General features: G+C 42.1%; 1 protein-coding gene across 2 annotated transcripts in view; it reads left to right on the top strand.

Moving 5' to 3' along the window:
• ATP8A2 (ATPase phospholipid transporting 8A2) overlaps window positions 1–18,069 on the top strand; it is a 523,365-nt gene that overhangs the window by 434,130 nt on the left and 71,166 nt on the right. The gene's annotated exons all lie outside the window — the stretch shown is intronic.

Here is an 18,069-nt window from a genome sequence, read left to right as displayed (position 1 = left end):
TGGCCAAACAGATAGATTAGCATAAGTAGTTAGCACATATTCTTAGGGACCATTCAAAGTGAAGTGGCCAGTTAACACCCCTGTAGCCATAGGTCAAAAAGGGGTGGTCAGTGGGTTACAGATTGTTGTAATTAGCCATAAATCCTCAACCGTGATGCCTACATTAACAAGGCCAACTCTCCAACATCACCTACTATAAAGAACTCAAAGAAGACCCTGCACCACAATTTACCCAGGAATTTAGGATATCATCAAATCCTTCCCCAAACAACTCCAAGAGCAACTCTACAAACTTATTTCCCATGAACCCACCCCCAAGGACCTTCTACATGCTTCCCAAGATACACGAACAAGGGAACCCAGGCAGACCCATCAACACTCTCACTGAAGGAATATCGGGACTCATAGAAACTATCTGTCAAGAGTAAAGCCCTTCAGCTGCACCTACTCAGTACTCTTGACACCCAAACCACCCTGCTAGGCTGCCTGATGTCAGCCCTGCCTGATTAGTTGAGGAAACTAGCAGGCCCATTCTTAACCTCAGCAACAGCAGTAGCTCGTTGGCTGCTCAACACACACGCTTATGGACTCTCTGCCTCCCTGTGCTCATCTCTCACCAAGCCCTGCTCCTGCTTTGCCCCTCCACAGCTCCAGCCCAGATCCTGCCTGCACCCAGTCTTGTTCCCATCCTGGCCGAGCCCTGCTCCTGCCCTCCCTGGCTCCTGATAATCCAGTTCCGATGCTTGGCTCTGATTCGTGACTCTAACTCTGTTTCAACTCCAGCTCTGTCTCATCTCTGCTCTGGCATTTGGACTCTGATTCCAGTTCTGATCTTCATCCCTGCTTCCTGGTTTTGGCCCTATCTTGACCCCTGGCATTGGCATTTGCACTCTGTCTACTAGGCCTGACTCCTGCTCCGACCACTAGGCCTGATCGCCTACCACCCGGTCTCCTGACGCTATCCTCTATCCACTCACCACACACAGGGCCAGCTTCCTCCAGGACACAACCGACTTCCTCCACAAACTCCACGATATTAACAACCTCCCTCAGAACACCATCCTTGCCACCATGGATGTCACTTCTCTATACACCAACTTCCCTCATGATGACTTTATAGCTGCCTGTCTCAAATATTTACAATACAATGGACAACCCTCAGATATCCACCCCAAACACATTGTCAAACTTATCCTTTCATCTTCACTCATAACAATTTTACATTGTACAACAAACACTTTGTCCAAACCATAGGAACAGCCAGGGTTACTCGGTTGGCTTCCCAATACGGCAACCTCTTCATGGGCTACCTGGAAGCAGAATTTCTGGACAAATGCACCATGAAACCAATGATATATCTGCAATACATAAGTAATATTTTCATTCTCTGGAGAGATGACCAAGTGCAGGTCTACACTTTAAATGATGCAGCAACGCAGTTGTACCTGTGCACCTGCACCACTGTAGTGCTTCAATGAAGACACTACTATGCCGACAGGAGAGCTTCTCCTGTCAGCATAGTTAATCCACCTCTCCGAGAGGTAGTAGCTGTGTTGATGGGAGAAGCATTTCCGTTGATATAGAGCTGTCTACGCCAGGGCTTAGGTCACTATAACTGAATCGCTCAGGGGTGTGGGTTTTTCACTTTCCTGAGTGACATAGTTATATCAATGTAAATTTACAATGTAGACCTGGCCTTAAACTCCCTCATAGATTTCCACCACAACTTCAGCAACCAACACCCATCCATTAAACTTTCTGGAACACTCCCACACTAGCATCAACTTCCTGGACACCACAATCAGCTTCAACAACACTTCAACGGAAATAAAATCCCCTCCGACGCACATGCCTTGTTGTCACCTGACACTCCACACTGGAACCCATACATATTATCATCAAGCAGCTACAAACCATACTTAACAGGGAACCCATCCTGAAAGAAATCTTTCCTGAACCCCCTCTTCTGGCCTTCTAACAACCCCCCAACCTCTCAAGCTCATCACCAGAAGCAAGATTCCCACAGACCAGGGCACCCCAGTTCAAAGCAGCATCAGACCCTGCCAGAATAACAGATGGAAAACCTGCAGACATATCTCCCCTGCTACAATGATCAACAGACACCTTCCCCCCTCCCCCCCAACACAGCTTTTGAGATCCCTGGGATCCACACATGCTTATCACAACATGTGGTGTACCTCATCCAGTGTACTAGCGGGTATGTCTACACAGCAATTAGACACCCATAGCTGGCCTGTACCAGCTGACTTGGGTTTGCGGAGCTCGGGCTGTGGGGCTGTTTCACTGCTGTGGTGACTTCTGGCGTGGACTGCAGCCTGACCTCTGGCGCCCTCCCATCTCGCAGGGTACTAGAGCCTGGGCTCTAGCTCAAGCTGAGAAGTTTACACAGCAGTGAAACAGCCCCGCAGCCAGAGCCCTGAAAGCCCAAGTTGGCTGTCAGGGGCCAGCCACAGGCATCTAGTTCCTGTGTAGACATATCCTAAATGCCTCAATAACAACTGTGTGGGTGAAACCAGGCAATCGCTATGCTCTTGAATGAACTCAAACAGGAAAACGATAATGTATCTCCAGTGGATCAATCTATTTCAAACAGAAGTTGGTCCAATGAAAAATATTACTTCACCCACCTTGTCTCTCTAAATAAAAAATTAATCACTTAGTAAATAAGAAATGCATCATTCACCATTTTCAAACATTAAAATATGTAAAAGTTACTAATCTGAATAAACATTTGTTAAGTTATGTAAGTGCTTAAATAAATGTGTGTAGATATAGTGTGTCCTCCTGATTAGCAAAAAGAAGAACCACATTTAGTGTAAAGGCTATATTTAGTTGCAAATCATAATGTTTTCATGGTTACCCACTAACAAGAATCAACCTTCCTTTAGGAAAACAACTAAAAAGCTCAAAGGCAAAGCATGATTAAATTATTTTGATTTAAATCAGTACACCCTGGTCTACATTAATTTTGTGTTACTCTTTCTTTCAAGGATCTTCTCAGAAAAACATCATATGCTTAGTTTTATCATTTTTTTCTTTGAAAAAACTGAGAATATTTTCCAATGTACTTAGAAAATGATCATGCTTCTACTAAAAAATTATCCCATAACCTTATTTCTGCCTGATGCTACTGCAGGCAAAATATAATTAAAGTCATCTGAAGACTCTTGTTATAACTATCCTCTGAATAAATGCAAAGAGCTGACAATGAAAAGATTTAACTGGCATATTGTAAAGGACACAGGCCTATTGATTGCTTAGCAGCTAACCCATTCAGCTCCATACCCTGTCCTACATTCTAACTTTCCAGATACTTTTGCATTGTCTAATACATATCTCCTTCCAAAATGGAAAAGAACCTCAAAACAAAGCACCAAACAAAACAAAATAACCCACACACTAAAAAATCAAAATCTAGTGTATTAAGGTCAGGGTATAGCTGAAAGTCTCTGCCATTGCAAGGAAGCTTCTGCTCAGGTATTTTGCTGAGTCATCCATAATAAGGGACTATTAAGTTAAAAGATACAAATTTTATCTAGCAAATAAAAAATGAAATGAAACCAGCTTATAGCGAGCTTTGATACAATGAAATTCTCCTTACAGTAGCAGGGAAAGAAAGTAAAAAATTGTTCCAATCCATTACAATAGGGAGATTGTAGAATCCCTGTCATTTTAAGAACAGGTTAGACAAACACCTGTTTGGGATGGTCTACTCTAGGTATACTTGGTCCTGCCTCAGCGCCGAGAGATGGGCTTGATGACCTTTTGAGATCCCTTCCAGCCCTACATTTCTGAGTCTGTGAATGTGTTAATTGGAATTCCAGTTATGACAAACCTCCTGTTGTGTATAAAGGGCAAGTAATCAGGCTTTACGTGAGGGAAGCGTGGGTGGACTGGGAAAGTGAGATCTACCCTTCGATCCATGACTTGTCTACACGACCCCACTGTACACGATCCCGCTATAGTAAATTACACGACCCCACTGTAATAAAAACATAGAACCATAGGGTTAAAAGGGACTGCAAGGGTCATCTAGTCTAACTCCCTGCCAAGATGCAGAACCTCGTGTGTGAAATGGCTAGAGCTCCACTACAGCCTTCCATTCCACCCCATCTGCCCCCCTCCTAAGGCACTACTTTTAGTCTTTGAGCTGTAACAGGAGTCAGGCTTCCTATACATGCTAGTCCCAATCCTCCAAGTCAGGGGGAGTTGAGGAAGCTCAGCACCTTGAAGATTTAGGCCCCATATATGCAGGATTGGCCCAATTCTGAAAGGTGCTGAGCAACTCCTGCCTGGTGCAATGGCAGTTCAGAGCATGCAGCACTTTACTGGATCAGGTCCATTGTATTAGAGTCCTGGATCAATCCAGGTGGAGATACTTTGGCCTTACCCCCAGCTTATCCCCATTGTCACTCCACACTGGTCTATGTAGGGCTGTTGCAAAGATAAGTATGCAGGGATGCAGAGACCCTGCCCACACAGCTGTTACACTGGCCTGGCACATCTCTGTATGAGCCCTCTGCAACTGGGTGAATTTCTCTCATCAGTGAACTTGTTAGTGTAGGGAGACTTGAGTCCACTTTAAGTGATTCCATTGTGAAGTATTATGGATAGACTGAATAACGATATTGAGCTTGTCTAGGGCACTTTCTATCTGTAAATTTCAAAGCACTCTATGTCCTGTTTTTTCCGGAGCGAAATGGAAAGCATCAGGTCTCCATTTCACTGGAATCCTATTTTTGGCATGTCTGTATCATTGTTTCTGAAAGTGAAAGAGTTAACTAGTAAACCCTCAGGAAACAGCATTTGCAAAATTATAAGAAATAATTATTAGGATGCTGAGGAAAATAACTTCTTACTTGTGAAAAATAAGGGCTTCTAATAGAAATAATTGAGTCCCATGGCAAATTTGAAGTGTGCAGTCAGGTTTGTTTAATTTTGATCTTTAAAACCATTTCCCTTCCTACCTCTCAGCTGTCTGAAATAGAAACTGGAGATGACTCTGAAAGAAAAAAGTGACAAAGGACCAAAAAGCAGGAAAAGTGAGACAAAATGGACAAGAAATAATTATTTAAATGTCTATATCATTTTTTTTAATTAGACTTGAAGGGCTGTTGTTTGTATGTATTCTTTTATTGCTGTTTAAGTCAAGGAGGAGAAAAACAAAGACTTTTTAATAGAAAATCAGGACCATCTGTGAAAACAAATATATTTTTGCAACTGGAATTCAGAATTTCCAGATGCACCATGCTAGTGTTTTATTTGCCATTATATGGAGTAAATAGATACTCCTTGTACTGCCACCGATGACAAGGGAATTTTAGAGGATGTATTACTGGCATTTTCAATTAAACAACTGATAAGGTTTCACAGCCAAGCTTACTGGTTAAGCCAAAGAATCATGGTAGAGAGAGTGAAAAAAGCGTGTTGGCTTGAAAACTAGCTCAAAACGGGATGCAGCAAATGTCTGCAAATGGTAGGTTCTTTTGCTGGAAATAGGTTACCAGTGGCATACTCTAGGGGAGTACACTTTTTAATAATACATATATAAATAATTTGGATGAGAATATCAAATGTAAGATCATATTCTGATGATACCAAAGTTGGAGGTACAGAATGACAAATACTTCAGAATTTATGCAGTCAGATTCAGAGGGATTTGAGGTTTTTTAAGTGATTAGATCACTAAATGGAAAATGCACTTTAATGCAAACAGATGTAAAACAATAGATCTAGTGGTAACTATGAAAAAATAGAAAATACATAAATGAAACAGTCATGAAGTTCACTGACCAGGAATAAGATTGAGGGTTACTGTATGCATTTGAAACCATAGCTCTGCATTTAAAAATAAATGAATAATACCAGGAAGCATCAACAAAGGGATAAAATCCAGTACAAATCAAAGGAAGCAGTATTATTATTGAACAATGTATTGCTGGATCATAGAACTGGATAAAAGAAGATAACAGTGGGGTTCCCAGGGACTGATTCCAATATGATTACAGAAACAACAAATTCTGGATAGAGTGGTGGTGAGTGATTGAAAATGGGAACTGTCTGTAGGATCCTGTGTCATGAGAGATGTGAAGTCCTTCGATTTCAATATGTTGGGGCTGAATGAGCAGCTGGGGACTTGTAAGCCATTTTTGTTAACAGGGAGATGGAGCTGAGGCCATTATAAAGGTTTGTGAGTGAGCTAACTGTGAGCAATGGAGAAGTCCCCAAGAGACCTCTTAGAATTAGAGGCTGAAATGCCTGGACACTGACAGAGACTATCTCAAAGTAATAATATAACTGAGATGTTACGTGGATCTTGAAGGAACCAAGGAGGCGGTTGGGAGAGTAAGAGCTTCACAAGCATAACTAGACTTTCCAAATGGGCTGGAGTAAAGTCTTGTCTCTGTCCCTCTTCTATATCAGCTGCTGGATTGTCATGGAGAGCACATGCTGCACCCTTTCAAAGGGTGTAGAAGCTGCTACTCTGCACTCTCTCAGCACTCCTGGCAGGGCCAGCCTAAGGGAAAATAGCGCCCTGGGCAAACTTGTATTTTGGCGCCCCGACCCCTGCTGCTTCCCCAGACTCCTCCCCTCATCACCCCTGCCCCTGCTGCCTCCCTGGGCTCCACACCCACTTCCCAGCCCCTGCTAACTCCCCAGGCCATCCGCCCATTCCCCCATTGCCCCTGACTCCCCACCCATCCCCTCATCGCTGCTGGCACCCGCTGCTTCCCCAGGCTCCATCACTCCTGGGCCCTGCTGCCTCCCACCCCCATTGTCCCAAAGCTCCCTTCCGCGGCCTCGCACCCCAGGCCTGCCCTGCTCCTTGCCTTTTGATCATGGTGCCCACCTGACCACGGCCCCTGGGCAGGTGCCCACATCACCCACCTGTAAGCCCAGCCCTGGCTTCTGGGGACATTCTGCCTCCCTCAGGATTGAAGCATCTGGAATGAATCCAGATGGTGCAGCTGGTGTAGAGTCCCATCCAACTGACTCTGAGGCCAAGGCTTTTATAAGCCACAAGAGACAACAAACAGATACTTTATAGTGAGAATTTCTCTACTTGCTCCCTACAATAAATCACTTTGGAGACGTTTGAAGATTATAACAATAAAGCAAAGAGGTGGGCCCTCTATATGTGCAATTGTGTTTATCCAATCTGGTCCTGATGCTCTCAGCTGACCCAGTTGCAACAAATGATGTTGAATTATGTCCACTTAGCAGCATTTTCCATGTGCTGTCTATGTTTGTGGGGCATGCAAACCTACCAGGCTTCCTGAATGTGCTTGCCTTAGTGCATTCTGGAAAAATGTGGGCAGCTATTGTATAGTGCCTCAACAGGGGATAGGGTCACCGAGGACATGTACATAGAGCAGCAGCAGCATGTTGGACAGTGCACTCTGGGAAGGTTGTAGCTTACAAAGAGCTGAGAAGGAGAAGGATCAATCATCTCAATCAACCCAGGCACATTTACGGGGTCTCAGCCACATATCAAAATAGCAATGTTATGACTTGGTTAAAAGAAGACTCCTAGATGCCAGACCAGGTCTTTGGACAGAATGGTACAGTGATTAGCTTCCATAGCTATTAACTGAATATTAATAATGTGGGGTGGGAGGGACAAAAATGTTTAGAGTCAATCATGTCCCTAACTGGGTACAAACTTGGTTAAAATTTATACTGTAGAAAGGGTAAAAAGAGAACTTGCTGGGCCAAACATTTAGGATTCTATTTTTAGCCTGGTTTAGGCACCAACTGTCTGCTATTTAGAGGTATAAATAATCTTATTCATGCCCACAATTCAATTGATTGATCTACAAATTTTGCAGATACAAAATGTGCCTGAAAGCAAGAGCCTCCTCTCTGACAATTGATCTGTTAGGTTTTTGACATTAGATCTTGATCCTGCAGTCAATTAAATCAGTAGGAAATCTGCCATTGTCTCCAGTGGGAGCATGCTCAGGACTTTGGGTCCTTATACCGCTGATCGTTTCTCCTCTTTTGTTTTGCTAATAAAATTATACAAATATGAAGTAATTGTCACTGTTCACACATTCTCACCTTCTAATCAATGGTTGTGAATAGGCCTCATCTACTCTAACTGAATGGACTTTGCTAACACTTACTCTCCCCATTGTTATTCCTTACCCTTGGATGTATATAGATACCCCCTCTCTGATTTCTATTTCTTGCATCTGACAAAGTGGGTTGCAGCCCATGAAACCATATGCATGCAGAAATTAAAATAGTTAGTCTTTAAAGTGCTACAGGACTCTCGTTGTTTTTACAAAAATATACTTTCTGGCAGTTTCGTTCTCCTGTGAGCTATTTACTATATTGCTATTGTTCTCTGCCAAATCCTGCTTGCCTCACTCATGGGAGCAGTCCCATTGTAATCAGTCAGACTGACAGAGTAAGACAAGCAGGACTTGGCCCAAGGAGCGTGGCTGTTTTGTGGCATTTACAGGCATGTGCGGGAACAATGCAGTCAGTTTACAGACCTGTGTTTGTAAAATGGGCGTACTGATGTATTGTACTAAATAATTACTATAGACAATTTAATCTGTTCAGAAATCTTGCACAGTTATTGGCACCAAAAGAAACACTGAAACTTTACTTATTTCCACTTTACTAAGCTGAGTATTCTGGGACTGTATATCTTGTAACTTTACACCTGGAGATGGGAGCGGTGTAGCAGCAAATGCTCTTCATATCAAGTTGTAGATAAGGGTGTCACTGGAGCCTTATGCCCCTATAGGTGTCTTGTAACGGCCTTTCACAACAGCTGTTCCATTTTAAGGATGAGTGCACACAACAAATTCCAGACATCCCATGGCTGATGCAGTTGCTGAATGGTGAGTTTAGGCTTCACTTGGTACAAGCCTCAAGAGGGCTGAGCCAGAGCTGTCATGGCTTATTGTTCAGGCTACAAGCTCTAAATAAAGAAAACATTTCAAATGCCAGTTGACCCTGTTGTGTAGCTAAAGGGAAATAAACATTCTGAGAGTGAGTTTTTAATCTAGTTTTATCCCTGTTCAGTCTGCTTTTAAATTTCATTTAGCCATTGTAGTGAGATCATGTGCTTGAAAACATGAAGAACCCAATCGTTTTTTAGGCCTTCTACCACCTTAATGGCTAAATAAAAGAACTCTTTTATTGACTGAACAGATATGTCATGGATAGTCATTCTTTGTTAGGAACATAATGAGATGTGCACCTTATTGATATGTTTGTAAATATAGTTACTAAGGTGATATGAGCTGGAATATACTCTCTAATTATTATTAGAAAATAGTGTACATAATGGGTTTTACCCAAAGAATAGCTTTAGTAAGTTAATGTGTTCATATTAGTAATTCATATGTTTGATACTGCAATCCATTTTTGAATGAAATATGGATTACTGATTAAAAGTCATTCTGTTAAAAAAAGACATTCAGCACACTTTATTTTGTAATAAAACTGTTAAAATTCCAGAGTAGAGTCAGGCTCATATGACTTTAGAAACTAGAATGGCATTACTAAAATATTTTCTCATGATAATCTTTTACTATTTATTATGTATCTGTATTTGATTTTAGCATTTCTTGTATTGATGAGACATCTAAGATTATTAGATTTTTAAAACATAAATAAAGATTTTTAGGGCCAAAAAAAAGCGTCCTGAAATTACCCTAAAACTCAAAAAGGAAGGGTTGGAATGTCTGGAATAACTATCACATATGCTGGTGAAGCACTGGAGGTAAACACTGCTAATAGTATTGTATATCACAGTACAATTACAGAGCCATTTGCAGCATATACCTATAATTGAGAAAAACCTAAGTTCCATGACAAAATTTCACCCCCTTCTTGAACCATAGAATTGTTTAGGAAGTTACATGTGTGAACTTTTTTCCCATATGGACATAGCTTTCAATGTTTTTCAGGGAATTGTACCCTCATCCCCCTTGCAATCATAAATCTTCATGATGCAGGCAGCTACTTTAGAAGTATGTCCAAAATGTGTTGCTATATGACCAAATGGTAGTGTAGCCCTCCCAAGAGAAAGAACACATTGTTTTTGCGGTTTTAAATAGAGCTAAAAGTTTAGTTGTAACTAGCCCAGCTATTAAATTACTGCCTCAAGTGTGTTAAGAAATGTACTGGGTGGTAGGGGCACAGTGGGAATCTATAGTTAAAAAAATAAAAGCTAAACAAAGCTATTTCCAAACAGTGGTACCAAACTACAATTTAATACTAACAATCAGAATCAGAATTTTATTAATAAAATACTCCCCATTTATTGCCAAGCTGCTTGGGATACTGTTCATTAGTATAATACAACATATGGGGTATTTTATTTATTTTATTTATACACACGTGTATATATATGTTCATATAGTGGTGACCATCACCATAATATCTGAATGCCTCCCAAGAGATAATAAACAAACTCACAGTAGACCAGTGGTCTAATTGTCTAATTTTCCTCCCTACTTCCTCTTCGGCAGTTTAGGGATATAATTATTTTTAATGATAATTTATTTCCTTCTCCCTCTCTCTTCTCTTGCTGTTCCTTCTGTTCTTCGAGTGCTGGCTCATGTTGATTCTATGTTAGGTGTGTGCATGCCCAGGTGCATGGCTGCCAGAGATTTTTGCCTTAGTGGTATCCATAGGGCCTGGTCTGTCACTCTCTCTAGCCTTGGCCTCATGCACCAGTATATAAGGCGCCACCGGCCCTGCACCCCCTCAGTTCCTTCTTTCCACCTGTGATGGTTGCTGGAACGCCTTTTCTCTCTTCCGATTGCAAGTACATTAGTGACTGTCTCTTGGTAACTGTTGTATATAGTTCTTGTATTTAGTTTATAGTTGAATAAGTTAGGTATAGTGGTCCCTTCAGAAATGTTTGCCCAGAGATGAGGCGTACCCTGGTCCCTGTGCTTCAAACCGTGTTCTGTTTGTTTCAAGCCTTTTCCACTTAATGATCCCCATGCCAGTTGTTTAAAGTGTTTAGGGGAGGTGTATGTCAAAGACAGAGTTGCTGCAGGTGCAATCCACTCCATCCTCCAGATCATTAATGAAGATGTTGAACAAAACAAGACATCGAGCCATTGATCATTACCCGTTGAGCCTGATGATCTAGCTAGCTTTCTATCCACCTTATAGTCCATTCATCAGCCAACTCCTTCAGCACCCTCAGATGCACTGCATCCGTCCCCATGGACTTGTGTATGTCCAGCTTTTCTAAATAGTCCTGAACCTGTTCTTTCACCACTGAGGGCTGCTGATCTCTTCCCCGTTCTGTGCTGTGCAGTGCAGTAGTCTGTTTCTTTATCTGGTGGTGGTAGATACTATTAGGATAGTAGCACCTTCTTAACAGCCCAATATTACATTGGTTTTGACGTAATTTAGATCGGGTGAGGATATGACTACCTGCAGCTTAGTTATGGCTGCTGTCTTTCCGATTGTGGCTGCTGCTGCTTAGCCAAAGAACAAGGCCTTAGCTTAGCCAAAGAACAAGACAGACCTGGTACCCTTACCTGATTTAGCTCGCAATGTGCCTGCCGATCTCCCAACCTCTCCACACCTCCTCTCACAGGACAAAGGACGTACCCTACATCCCAAATTGGGGATTCTCTGCCTGAAAGCATGGCTCCTACGTGGTTCCAGCATTTAGAAAGCTCACACTTGAAGGAAGTACAAGAGGTTCTATTACACAGTAGAAAATCCTCCACATGATGCATTTACCTACAAAAATGGTCCAGATTTCAAATTTGGTGCAAGTCCCAACAAAGCTCTCCTATGTCAACAACTCTTCAACATATTTTGGAATATGCCCTGACCCTTAAAAAATCAGAGTTATCTCTAAGCTCTTTCAGAGTCCGCCTCGTAGCCATCCCAGCGTTTCACCATCCGACAGAAGGGTACTCAGTACTATTGCACCCAACCACCGAAAGATTCCTTAAGGGTTTAACAAACCTCTTCCCTCAACCTCAACTTCCGACTCCTTCATGGGACTTAAACCTGCTGCTTAAAGGGCTGACCAGGCCCCCCCTTCGAACCTATGGCCACCTGTTCACTAACATATCTGTCAATGAAAACATCTTTTCTGATAGCAATTACCTTGGCTAGAAGAATAGTTGAGATAGTAGCTCTGATGGCGCATCCCCCTTAAATAGTGTTCTTCCCAGATAAGGTTACACTCAGACCTCCTCTTAAATTCATCCTTAAGGTAACCTCCTCCTTTCACATGAATCAGTCAATTCACCTTCCTATCTTCTACCTCAAGCCTCACCAAGACATTAGGGAGGCCATACTACATACCTTAGATGTTAGGAGAGCCCTAGCATTCTATCTTGATAGGACAAAAGCCTTTAGGAAGTTCCCAAGGCTGTTCTTCTTTATGGTAGAAAAATGTAAAGGCTCAGCAATATATGCCCAAAGACTCTCTAAATGGGTCTCGAATTGCATCAGACAGTGCTACCAGATCTGTAACATGACCCCTCCAGACTTGATCCGTACGCACTCCAGAAGATCGATCTCCTCATCTATTGCCTTCTTTAAAGATGTCCCTGTCTCAGAGATCAGCAGAGTGGCGAGGTGGGCATCAGTCCACCCTTTCGCAGATCACTGTGCAAGCACTGGGGACTCTGCCTCCGATGTCATCTTTGTCTCCACTGTACTGTGATCTGTCACTGACCTGACTCCGAAGTCCCAGCCCTGCAGAAGTGGTACTGCTCAGGAGTTACCTACAGTGGAGCACCCATAGGGACACAACTCAAAGACGAAGACGAAGACGAAGAAGAAGAAGAAGAAGAGAGGTTTACTCACCTTGTGCAGTAACTGTGGTTCTTTGAGATGTGTGCCCCTATGGGTGCTCCACAATCCGCCCTCCTCCCCTCTAATTCAGAGTTCTCGTTTATAACTCTGCAGTAGAGAAGGAACTGAGGACGGTTAGTCTGCACACGCTGGCTAGCCTCATGGTACAGCAAGAGGAGACACAGCGCATGTACGGGCCCAATGGACACTGCTACCGAAGGTCTCTATCAGCCGCGCAGGGACACAGATACACCTACAGTGGCGCACCCATAGGGATACACACATCTCGAAGAATAGGTGCATTCTGGCAGGTGTGGTGCATGTCATATATCTAGAAAGAAAAGGTGGGCTAGCACTGGGCTTGCAGTTTTTCATCGGGTTGTGGATGATGAATTGCTTGTGGACCAGAGATCTAGTATTGAACAGCAGGTGTTTGAGATCAGGTTAGTGGCTATGAGGGGAGGTTTATAAGCTGAGTGTGCTGCGTGGATGTAGATATCCCATGGTTTTCTTTCTAGGTGCAAGCTGACATTTTGTGATGTTTCATTCTTCTAGTTAGTACTCTGGGACTGATGCTGGGGGAGGCTGCTTTGCATGGAATGTAGCAGGGTGCTAAATATCCAGGGAGCAGCATAATTGCTTGCCCTCTGTGGACTCTTTATACAAAGTCCTGGAAAAAGACACAGCTGGTGGAGATCAGCTTTTCAATTTTGAAATGTGATGGTGGAAGGCAGGTGGCGTTTCCTCTCCCCCCATTCTTCTTCCCCTACTCCATTTTCTTCCCCCCTCCTTTTTTCTTCTTCTTGCTTATTTGTATTACAATAGTGCCTATAGACCACAAGTGAGATCAAGGCTTTGTTGTGATAGGCACTATTCAAACATAGTGAGAGACAGTCCCTGCCTTACAGGCTAAATAGACAAGATATAGACAAAGTGTGGAAGGGGAAACAGAAGCATAGAGAAGTGAAATGACTTGCCCAAGGTGACACAGGATGTTAGTGGCATAGTCAGGAACAGAACTCTGGTCTATTGACTCCTTGTCCAATGCCCTATAGGCTACACCTCTTTCATTTCAGTCTGTTCTTGACAGTTTCCAGACCTGAATGGGGAGGGATTTTTTAAAATCTCTGATGTCATTCTCTTGTGAAGCAGTGGGAGGTGCTTTGCTGCTGCCTGTGCCAGGAGTGGGGACATGGTGGCAATCAGGGGATTCTAGCCCTTCAAAGCCTGGCGGCCTCCTGCTGGGCAGGAACAGGGAAAGTTCTTGGTGGAGAGGTGTCTCTCTATAAATAGTTAGATAGACTATAATGTAAAGAATTATATTATTGCTTAAGTTTTAGAGACTGATCCTGCACATGCTCATAAGAGTAACATTGTTGGGCCAAATCCTGAAAGGCGCTGAGCACCCACAATTCCCGGAGAAGTCCAGTGGGAAATGCAGATGCCAGACACCACTCAGAATGTGGCCCACTCACTTAAGTGGGATGATGTGCATATAGTGCACGAGTAAGGGTCTACCCAAAATCAGGGTCCTTGTGTGTGAACAAAACCAATGCCAATAGCACACACGCTTCGCTTTTCAAAACTGGCTGTTTGTATTTTTGTATAAAAGCAGTGTTAAAGTGATGGGCTTCCTTAAATGTGGATATCCCTAAATATTAATATGTTAGCATTAACTGAGCTTATAATAATAATGAAAAACCATTTTGAATCATGACCTTTAGAATCATTTGAACCGTCTGCTTTATGTCAAATTTCGCCGTTTAGAAAGTGTTAATTCATGTTAAGTCCGCATGAGAGGCTTGTTTAATGAGCAGATTAAATGGATGATTATATGTCCTTTAAAAATGTTTTTGTGGAAGGGCTTCATGATGCCACTCTCCTACTTGGCACAGCAACACAGAGCAGTCTTTTTTAATTACCCCTGCAGGGTCACTGGGACCCAAGCTGTTTGCTTCATTAAACCCTGATGGCGCCTTTGGAGCAACTCCCTCTAAACTGTGCTGTCACAATTGTATCTAAATTAGCATCTGAGTGACCCTCTTTTCACTCTTTCCAAACCCCAGCTGACAGGGATTGGCAAAAGATGCTAATTGGTTGGGCCTGGCTAGGAACAATGGACTTGCCAAGATAACAAAAGAACTAATGTTTCTTTCAATATGCATCCAGATTCACATAAGTACTTCTTTTAATTACGAAGAATTATTGTAATGCCTCGTCAGTGGAATAATTGACCCTCAACAGCAAGAGCTTATTATGTAATAAATAATGGCACAGGCCTTGTCAGAGTAGCAGGTACTGAGGTGATTTGCTGGACTGAAAAGAGATTTTCTCAGTGAGGGTTCTGTGATGTACCAAGGCATCCCAGTAGGAGTCCAGTAGAGGGGACTAATTTGAGTTTAACTGGGAAGAAATGCACTGAAAGCTTTTAGACTTATCCACAGAATGACAAAGCAGGAAATAAAAGAGATTGAGTTAGTAGTTTGGCAGCTTACAAACAGAGGCTCTGTCATTCGTACAGTAGACAGTGCTGTTAGTTTCGTTGTACTGGAGTTTTTGATTTTTTTAAAAATTTTTGCTTCTGTACGTGAAGAAGTATGTGTGCGTGGTGGGGTGTTTCTGGTGACAGCCTTCTTTTTATATATATTTGTCTCTTCCCTACACCGGTCTCCTGATATCTCACATTTTATTACTGTAAATTATTAATTTTAGGAATACTGAGTCATTAACATAAATAAAATTTCCACTAACCTGTTTAAAGAAACTAATCCTAAACCACTTTATATTATCTACTTCTCTAATATTTATGTTTTCTTTTGACTCTTATTTCCCAAGAGAGGTTGCAAGCATAAGAGGCCAATTCTGTTCAGTTACACTACTGTCCAAAGGGTGTTAGTTACGCAGTTGATGTCAGTGGAATTACTCAGAGGCCAGACTTTAGCCCATAACCTGCACATTTTACTCAGCATCTATAAAGAAAATATGATGTACAACAGAGTAGTTATACCAATACTCAGGTTAGGCTCTAGGGATAATTTAGCAACTATTGGCAGATATATATGGAAAACATATGCAGACATGGAAAATCCCTTCCCTTCCCCCTCTGATCATGCAAACAAGCTTTGCATACAGCATGTCCCCAGGGGAAATGTGTTTGCAGTTTCATTTATAATAGAGTTCTCATCCCTGTAGGTCAGGATACTTCAGGTTTGGCTTGAGGTGTGTGGGCACAGCTATGTGGAGAAGCCTGCACCTGCCAAACTCTTCTTGGATCTAACCAGTCCTTTTTAGTTCATCACTTTCATGATCACTAAGGTCAGACCTGCAAAAAAATGCACAAAGCAAAAAGATATTGATGTGGGTTAGATGATATAAGAATAACAATAATTTCTCTCTTGTTTATAAGGTCACCATAAAAACCTGAAGGAATTATTTTCTTGCACTGAATTTCATTTCATTCCATTCATTATTCTCTGTAATAAGAGAATATTATTTGTAAGGATACCATACATAAGTGTATTGTAAGAATATTAACATTATTATTTTTGTTCAGCCTTTTGTACAAAAATACACCTGTCTTTGTTCAATCTAAGGGAGTAGCACACTGGCAGATATTTTTATGTAGATATTTTCTGTTTTGCATGGTTTTTAACAAGAACTATGGCCATCCAACAGAGATTTAGCATAGCAGAGGAAGTATTTGAGTAATTTGCTGATAAGGTGAGCATGAATGGAGAGAAAATGTTACAGATTAATTTCACATAAATCATCTTAAACTCTTTCATTTAAATTTGCTCCGTTCTATTCCTGCAATCGGCTCCCCGGTGCCAGTCTTAGAAATATTCTGAATTTGGTCAGGTTTCCAGAGAGTGAGAGCTCAGCAGGTCTGAGGATGAATTCTCTGTAAAAAGCCCAAGCTTTTTCTTTTTAAGTTCCCTTTGTTTCCCTCTGAGGAGTCATTCATATGAAGAAAGGCTTTCACCACAGCAGCACACATGGTATGGGAAGCTGATTACACTTTTTGTCACATGATCACCAGTGTAGTTATTTTCTTACCTATGAATCAAGTTTCAGTCCTGCTTTTAAGATGTCACCAGGCCCCAGTGAAGCTCTCCAGATTTGTACAGCGTGACCCAAGTTTCTGACCTAGTACCTTATGTACCTTAGAAGTTTTCAGAGAGACCTTGTGGGACAAATCATGGTTGGGGTTCTAGACACTGCCAAGAACCCCAGAGGGAATCAAGGGGCAAAACCCATAGAAGCGCTTGCATTTTAAGCATTTAATAGGCACTACAAAGCGGAAATGTTCTTGTATTTTTGCTGTTAGGTATTTTTAGCCTGCCTGAACAATGGCGTCTCTGTTTCTCCTCTCCCCCTGCACGGCTGACCTCTCACCCTCTTGATCTCCTTTTCCCCATTGTCTGTGCCCTACCTTCTTGTCATCCTGCCCATTCCCTGATTTGCATCCTCCTGACTCCGTCACACTCTCTTTTGCTCCCTATTCCTTCATTTTTCATGGTTCTTCCACCTCATTCATTCCTGTCTCCCTCTTGGCTCTGTCTGACCCCTTTCCCCTCTCCATAGGGCTCAGAGCTGGGGGGAAGTGGTGGTATATCCAAGCCTTGCCAATAAACCAAGCCCCTCCCATCTGATGCCAAATGAGATGTCGCTCACAATAGATAATGAAGAACTATATTATGAAGTGTATCTTTCTTCTTGTGTGCTCTGCTGATCATTGTCTCTCTTTCATGTGTGACTGGAAGGGTAGGCCCTTTAGAGCATCAAGAGATGAGGGAAGTTAAAGAAGATGATGAGATGGAAAAGCTATGAATATTTTTACATCTATTTTCTTCACAGAGGATGATGGGAAAACTATTATTCCAAGGCCATTTTTCATCAAAATTACTGTGTGACCTTAACAAATCTTGAAATGTCTAAGGAGGAAGTTTGGAGACACTTGCAAAGTTCAAGTTTAGTAAATCACCAAGGCATTGAGATAGTGGAGATATTGACAGGGTGGCACAATATGAGTGGGATTTTTAAAAGCACTCCACAGTAGCCTAACTCTACTCCCAGTGAAGTTAGTGGTAAAGCTGCCAGTGACTTCAGTGGGAGCAGAATTAGACCAATGCTAAGACTCTTTTGAAAATCCTACCCTATGCTTTTTAAAACAGCAAGTGTTCTTAAAAAGTTTAGTCATTAATGTGGTGCCTATCAGCATAAAAGTAGCCAAGTTAGTGCCCAAGA

This window comes from Emydura macquarii, unplaced genomic scaffold (assembly GCF_026122565.2).
Source record: "Emydura macquarii macquarii isolate MOO-44397 ecotype Brisbane River unplaced genomic scaffold, CSIRO-AGI_Emac_v2 contig_2473, whole genome shotgun sequence".
Taxonomy (NCBI): domain Eukaryota; kingdom Metazoa; phylum Chordata; order Testudines; family Chelidae; genus Emydura; species Emydura macquarii.
Note: the sequence above shows the minus strand (reverse complement) of the source record. Positions and strands in the feature narration are given on the sequence as shown.